Source organism: Artemia sp. Qi Xiang Cuo, chromosome 15, assembly GCF_049724085.1.
Source record: "Artemia sp. Qi Xiang Cuo chromosome 15, ASM4972408v1, whole genome shotgun sequence".
In the NCBI taxonomy this organism is placed as follows: domain Eukaryota; kingdom Metazoa; phylum Arthropoda; class Branchiopoda; order Anostraca; family Artemiidae; genus Artemia; species Artemia sp. Qi Xiang Cuo.
Genome location: NC_142808.1, coordinates 8,075,853 through 8,083,719, shown reverse-complemented (window position 1 = coordinate 8,083,719; position 7,867 = coordinate 8,075,853). Strand labels below are relative to the sequence as shown.

General features: G+C 32.8%; 1 protein-coding gene across 1 annotated transcript in view; it reads left to right on the top strand.

The window, feature by feature from the left end:
- The first annotated feature begins 4,535 nt into the window (after nt 1-4,535).
- LOC148943287 (putative E3 ubiquitin-protein ligase ariadne-2) overlaps nt 4,536-7,867 on the top strand; it is a 13,956-nt gene continuing 10,624 nt past the window's right edge. The window contains exon 1 of the mRNA XM_089100919.1: nt 4,536-4,674. The gene's annotated coding sequence lies outside the window, so the exon portion shown is untranslated. The remainder of the gene's footprint in view (nt 4,675-7,867) is intronic.

Here is a 7,867-nt window from a genome sequence, read left to right as displayed (position 1 = left end):
AGCTATCAATACTCACAGATTACGCCTCCAACCATTTAGTTGCGAAATATATAATAAGCCTCTGCTGAGTCAGTCCCTAGATGAAGGTAGACCGTTTTCACTTCTATATCTTATTTTTTTTGTTTAGCGTCCTCAATTGTATTTTGGTAGTTCAATTCTTTGCTCAATTTTTCTAGTAATTTGGGAGGATTTTCACCTTCGGCTGAGACAGTCCTTAGATAGGGGTAAAACGTTTTCGTGTACAAGGAAATTAAACAGGCAAATGCAGCAAGCTTTATGCACCAATGTGAGTAAAGCAACGCACAACTCCAGACGACAAAATGTAGATACAACGTTCCGATTTTCAGTCTCTCTTCAAAAGTAAACGCAGAAATTCTCACTTTATGAGCAACTTCTTTGACTTTATCGAATAGCAGTCTCATAGCAGCTTTTCTGTTGCTCTTCATGTTCTGACTGAATTCTGTACCAAAGTCTTTAACATCGATCATAGAGCAAGTTAACGTTTCTCCAGTTTTCATTGTTGCCATAATCATATAAAGATAGCCATATTGAGCCATAAGAATAAAAAATGCTAAAGCTTTTGAAAGACCACCGCCAGTCATAAGCACTAGGTTCAGTCCCATGAAGGAAATAAGAAGAGATAACATTTCATTTTCAACCTTAAAACCAAACATAACTATTGTTTCTAGTTATGAACTTTTATAACAGGGTGATGGCTTGAATTTTCAATAAAAATCATTTTCGGGATAAAAAAATAATTTATTAACCGTTTAGGAAAGTTTTTAATTTGCCATTGCTCTCTCCTAGAATAAAATATTTTGCTATTTTGAAATTATAAGACAACCTTTGTCAGCTGTTAAAATTACTTTGGACGAAATTAAAAAAGTTCTTCTCCAAAACCTTTGTCTACGTCATTAAAGGTGTTGTTTTATCTTTTAATGTCCTCGTGCCATTGTAGGTGTTTAGATATCTCGCGTTGGTTGTTATTTTTTATCTATTTTTTTGAAAGTTTGTATGCAAACGAGAGTGCCTGCTGTTATCTGTTTCCTGAAAATAGCTTCTAGGTTGATATATATATATATATTTAATCTGAATGATAACATACAGAGACAAATTCTCTCGTCTTTATTTTGATGAAAACAAGTTTTGGATTATTTCATCCGGGTGGCAGCGGTAGTTAGCAACCTAGTAGAAGACGATCACGTCCAATGTTAAGAAATATAAAAACCCATATCTCCTTAAAAAAATTATAGTAAAGAACGAACTCTAGCCCATAGTAACTTAAATATTAAAATAAATAATAGTATGAAAGATGATGTAACACACTTATCTTCCGACAAGATAACCTTCTCTGGTTATCTACCCTTCTCAAGGGTATGGTGCCATATTTGCCGGAATTCACTGCCTGATTTCCTGTGGTTATTTTTTACTATTCTAACCAAGAAAAAGCCGTAGAATTTTCCTTGGGGGTAATTATCCTTAAAAAAAAATACAAAAAATTCCGTTTGTAGATATAGTAAAAGTTACATATAGAACTGAACACTGGCACATTTACATATAGAACTGAACACTGGCACATCTACATATAGAACTGAACACTGGGACATTTACACATACAACTGAACACTTCTACATTTACATATACAACTGAACACTGGCACATCGTGGTTGCAGCGATAGCTGCAACCTAGTAAAAAACGAAAACGGCCTATAGTAACCTAACAGAATAGCCTGAAACCCCCTTAAAATGGTGTGGAGTCGAAAGAAACAGTACATCTTATAGAATTACCCTGGCCGAAAACTCTATACAGGAAAGCTGTATAAAGGAAACTTACAGTCCCTTCGCTTGAATATCAAGGAAAATCTATTGGCTTGAAAAACAAGGAAAATTTCTTTTATTTCATGGGTAACATCTTTTTTCTTTCCGTTTTCCTTCTCTGCAGCCCGCGTGGCACTGGAACATCATAGATTTCTGTTTAAGGGCTTGTTTTGAAGAAAATTACCACATCTTGGGCATTTTGCAATTGACAAGAAATACAACAATATTAAACAAAAAAAGCCAAAAAAAAAAAAAAATATCAATTTTCGACAAAGAAAAAATTGTATTTTCGTATACAAGATGATCAACAGAAACTTTTTTCCGTTTTCACGTAAAAAGTAAAAACTATATTATGATGTTAGTTATAATGACGTCAGTACATAATGAGGTCATAACATATAATATAACAAGCATCTTTTGAAAAGTTGTTTCTCTGTGGTATGGTGCTATGTTTGGCTGACCACTGTCTGATTCTCTTTGGTTGGTTTTTTACTATTACTATTAAAAAGGCCAGAGGCTTTTCCTGCGTGTAATTATCTTTGAAAAAAATGTGTAGTCTAATTTTCTTATAGAACTGAATATAGTAACATAGTCTTATCTGTAATGTGATTCAAAACGATTCTATTCAAAAGTGTCAGAGATTGCCAATATAATCCTTTCATCAAAAGTTTGCGTACAGTCTTGTAGAAAAATTATATTATTGCATACCCTGTGACAGTACAGTGAATGAAAGTCATCCTCTTGATTAGAGGTTTGCTGATTCAACCTCGCCTGTAGGTAGGGATTGGAAATCAAGTTTAGGAACGATAAGGATATTCTATATCTTCGCTTGACTTGGTGGACAGATAAGACACCATTCCTTAACAGAACCAGAAAATAAAATAAAAATCAGAAGAGGAGAGAAAGAGTAGTAATAAGGGGAAACTGATTGAGGTTGTATTTAAGTTTGACATTTTCTGGATAAGCATCTAATTTTTTCGCAGGTGTGAAAATGCTTTGAAAAGAAAAATGAAAGAAAATGTAGAATAATAAGTAAAGGTAAAGTATAATAAGCAAACTTTTGTTGTTCGTGGTAGTAAAAGACGAACACGGGCCATAGTAACCAGAAAAATTAGCCTGAAACACCTAAAAATGGTGTCAGATTGAAATGAAAAACACACCATTAGAAATGCCTTGGCCAAAAACACATGTAAGGAAATTTATAATCTCTTGGCTTGAACAACAAGGAAAATACTTGGCTACTAAGTCCTGGAAAGTGGCTGAAACCACGAAATTCTGCATCGGAAGTAGCTTTTTCCGTTTGTTTTTACCTCCGCAGCTTTCGGAGCACTCGAACATCATAGAAAGCTGTTTAAGGGCTCATTTTAAAGGAAATTTATAAATTCTTAGAAAGTTTAAATAGAAATTCCAAATTTCTTTCTCCTGAGGTACTTCCAAGTACCTCAAACACAGAATGTGCCTGAAAAGACGATACGGATGAAGACTAGACCTAAGGACCATTAGTAACAACTTGATCTGAAGGTCTTTTCCTGCTCTGGTGTCAGTGTACTTTGTGTTTCTGTCAGTCAATCATCTGTCAGTCAATAATTAAACTGGGAAATGTCAATTAAAAGGTTAAAAAGATAAAAAGTGGTGAAGATATACTAAAAAATGAAAACTAAAAAAAAATCTTAAAAGGGATACTAAAAAAGGGAGTGTGTAAACAAGCGAATAAATACAAAAACCTGGGTAGCACCACTGTCCAAAAAAAGAGAAATTAGTGAGATAATTTGTTAATATTTTCTGTAATGAAGGGAATAAAAGGTTTGTTCATGTTGGAGCAAATGGGAGGTAAAGGAAATAATGGGAGACAATATAGGAATAGGAAACAGCAGCTAGAGGTGGCTGGGATATGAATGAGGAGTGACGTTTGGGGAAAATGCTTTCCTCAAACTTTTTTTTTTTGCAAAACAGAGGCTTTTTGGAAAAAAAAAACATTTTTAAAATAGACCTCAATTAAGAATTTAAGTTGATTAAAAGGAATTAAAGAATACATTAAAAAGGAAATATACTTCATCTAGGGTTTTAATATCAATCCCTAGATCTATCTTTAGTCTACTCATGCCTGAAAACCGCAATTTTCCAAAGCTTATCTTTGGCTTGTATCGAAATTATGAAGTTTTTAAAGCAGCATTACATTTTTGTCAGTGTTGCAATATTGAACCATGAAAGTAAATAAGCGAAACTATTTCTTTGATTTTGTTACACTTTTCGTCCGTAAAAGTTCGAACTTTCTCAAAGACAGCAAAACCTTCAAAGGAAATTGCACCTTTTAAAGGTTTTTGGTGCCATATGTATTATGCTTATTTTTAGCTGAATTTTTTCATCTTCTTTTTTAACATTTCGGTTTATAAGTTCCCTTTTTAAAAGAAGAACAAATTTTGCCATTTTTTTGCATAAATTCTCGGCTGTGTGAACGCTGGATAGCATCTTACTCCTAATTCTACGAAAATGATTGACTATTTAAATCTAGTATAAAAAAAGAACATTCGTCACATCTGATGCTAATCATAAATGATATTTCAGCAAGTCTGTGCTACTGTCAAGTGTTCAATGCTGCGAATTTTATTCTAATTGATTCACTTTTTACAGTGTCCAAAATGCCATATATGTATTGAGAAAAATGGTGGCTGTAATCATATGCAATGTTACACGTGTAAACATGATTTTTGCTGGATGTGCTTAGGAGACTGGAAGTCTCATGGATCTGAATATTATGAATGCTCAAGATACAAAGAAAAACCAACATTGCCAATGAATCAGCTCATGTGCAAGCCAGAGAGGCTCTTAAAAAGTATTTACATTATTATGAAAGGGTGAGCTCATTTTTTTGTCAATTTTTCTCTATATTTTCTTCCTTTTGGTATTATATTTGCTGTTTTCTTGTGCTAACCGCTTTTTTCTAATAATTTTTTCCTTTTTCTCTGTTTTTTCTTCCTTTTTTTTATATAAATTTTCCGTGTTCCCTTTTGCTAATAGATTTTTTTCTGTATTTTTTCCTTTTTTTGTAATTTTGTTGTTCCCTTTTTCTAATAGTTTTTTGGCTAATATGTTTTTCATTTTTTCTGTTTTTCCTTCCCTTTTTACAATTTCTTTTGTTCCCTTTTGCTAATAGTTTTTTTTTCTAATGAGATTTTTTCTTGTTTTCTGTCTTTTCTTCTTTTTTTAATTTTTGCTGATCCCTTTTGCTAATAGTTTTTTTGGTAGTAGATTTTTTTTTGTGTTTTCTTCCTTTTCGTTATTATTTTTGCTGTTCCCTTTTGTAAATAGATTTTTTTTTCTTTTTTTTTCTTTTTTATAATTTCTGCTGCTCCATTTTGCTAAGTTTTATTTTGTTAGTTGATTTTTCTCTATTTTTGCTATTGCCTTTTGCTAATAGATGTTTCTCTAATTAGTGTTGCAAGATTACCTTAAAATAAAAAATTGGTAAAATAAGGTAAAATTGGTAAAATAAGGTAAAATTGCTAAAATAAGGTACTCTCTGGGAAATAAAGGGTCAAATTGGTGTTTTGGAGTTGCCCCGTAGCTACAGGTCCAGTTGAGCATTTCCTTTTAAGTATCACTTACAACTTTTAATGAAATTTTTAATGATTCTGATTTTCTTTGACTTAAAAAAGCTAAAGCTCCTTCATGTAGTTTATCAATTTAATTAACTGTCTAGTTTATCCCTCTGGTAAACTTATGCCTAGGGTAATACCTCAGTAATTGGACAGTGCCTGATTTCGGACATCTATTTTGTAAAAAAAATATGAATAAAAAATTAAAATAAATCAATTGAATTTACCATTATTTGGGAGTAAAATCATATTAGTTATTTTTTTCTATATTTAAACCTAAGAAATGTTACCTTAGCAGCCTTGCATATTTCAATAGCCGTATTCATCCACATTCCTCATATCATATATATCTAATCTTTTATTTATTTGTAAAAGTACCGAATGCAATTAAAAATGAGGTTTGTGGCACTTTGATGACTTTGATTAACAAAGCACTGGATCATAAGAGCGGAATATTCAGTCACTTTCACAGTCATTAAGACTGTTATCAACAAGATTTGCTTGCAAATCTTGTTACGTATAATACGTATAATACGTATTATACGTTAATACGTAACATAGTCATCTTGTTACGTATAATACGTAACATAGTGTTACTCCTCTCTTTCATAATTAGATTCTGATTCAGGTGACCGTGCCTGTTTCAAAGCCCCCCCCCCCAAAAAAAAGTCATCGATACGGCCCTGAGGATTATTTAACAATTTCTACCTCCACCCTTTTATCGTCTCTCCCTTAGAGTTATTTCTTTAATTATCTGAAGATTCTTTCTAAACAACTGCTGAAACGCAAGGGCCGTTGAACTAGAATAAGAATTTCTTTTAGTCACTGCAGTCAGTAACAAGTGATTCGGTAGTAACAAGGAGGTTGAAAAGGAGGCTTAATCTTAGAAAAGGGGACTGGAACTTTCGATTTCCAATTGACTAAGCCCCCTCCAAAGCTAATTCGACCACCCGTTCAACATGAAGTGCCTCTGGGAAAATATACGAACAAATATTATTAAATTGAACCCTTATGGTTCTTTACCATAAGTAATGTAATACGATTGTCCCTGACTTAAACAAGAGAGTAGAGATTTCAATTTCCCCTCTAATGATTATCTGGAATTATTCAAGGGGAAATAGGGGGCAATTTTCCACGGGGGAAGGGGATATTCCGTGCGACTATTTTCCAGGGGGGGGGGGGGGGGGGGCTTCGCCAGCTTCTGGGGAAAATACGACATGAATACAAGATTTCCCCGAGATGTGAAATTTAAAATAAAAATGAAAATCCAGAATGAAAATCCTCATTTTTGAAAATCCAGAACATGTTGTTCTTTTTCATGAGGCAACTTTTGCATTTGAAGCGAACGGCTTCCCACATTCTTTTAGGAAGGCAATTAAAATTAAGAAAAATTCATTAATAGAGACCTTGCTTTAAGTAGAGATACTGGAGATATTTCTATAAACCCAATGGACAATAACTTAAAATTGAATGATCCGAATAACATTTCTCTTCATTTTAATTTAAGATCATCTGAGCACACTTTTAGTGAAAATGTGATCAATAGACAACCTAAGTCAATCACCAAGCAGAGAATTCTCGCCCAGTCTAATTGGTGAATAGTATTTCATTTATTCTGGCTTGGTTTTTTGGTTAGTTTGATTCAGTCTTTCTTCTGCTGGGTTGCAGTTAATTCAAAAGGTTAGTCTTCCTTCTTTTTTTGAGAACTGAAGACGGCTTGAGGGAAGTCCCCGACGAAATATCTACATCTATCATTTTCGCTTCTTTTTTTTCTGCTGGCTGACATTACTCTCATTTCTCACGGCTATTTAGTTGTATTATTTGTTCTTATTTGTCATATTTCAATCCTGCTTGTTGTCCTTATTATCTTTTACACTTCACAGAACTAATTTAATTTTATTACAGCTAATATTTCACCATTTTAAAGTTATAATTACCTGACTATAGTACACTTTATCGTTCTGATAATAAAAGATCTAAGTCAGACAAACCGCCTTTTAAACCGGGAAACACAGCTATACACAAAACAAAATCATATTCAATCCTTTTTCTGCTAGCTTCTACGCACTTTTGTGCTATGAAAATTGTAAGCCGTCGTAAAATATGTCAGTAAAATACGTAAATTACCGATAAAATAGGTAAAATGCGTAAATTGCGTAAAATAGGTAAAATACCAATTTTACGGGGGTCCGTAATATTACTTTAAAATACGTAAAATGCTCAATTTACCGTGACCAATTTTACCAGTGACAGCACTATTACTACATAGTTTTTTTCTGTATTCTCTTCCTTTTTTATAATTTTTGCTGTTCTCTTTTTCTAAAGTTTTTTTCTTGCTAATTAATTGTTGTCTTTTTTGTTTTTCCTTCCTTTTTGTACAATTTTGTTGCTCCCTTTTGCTATTTTTTTTTTCTTTTTTTCCGTATTTTCTTCCTTTGTTTATAATTTATGC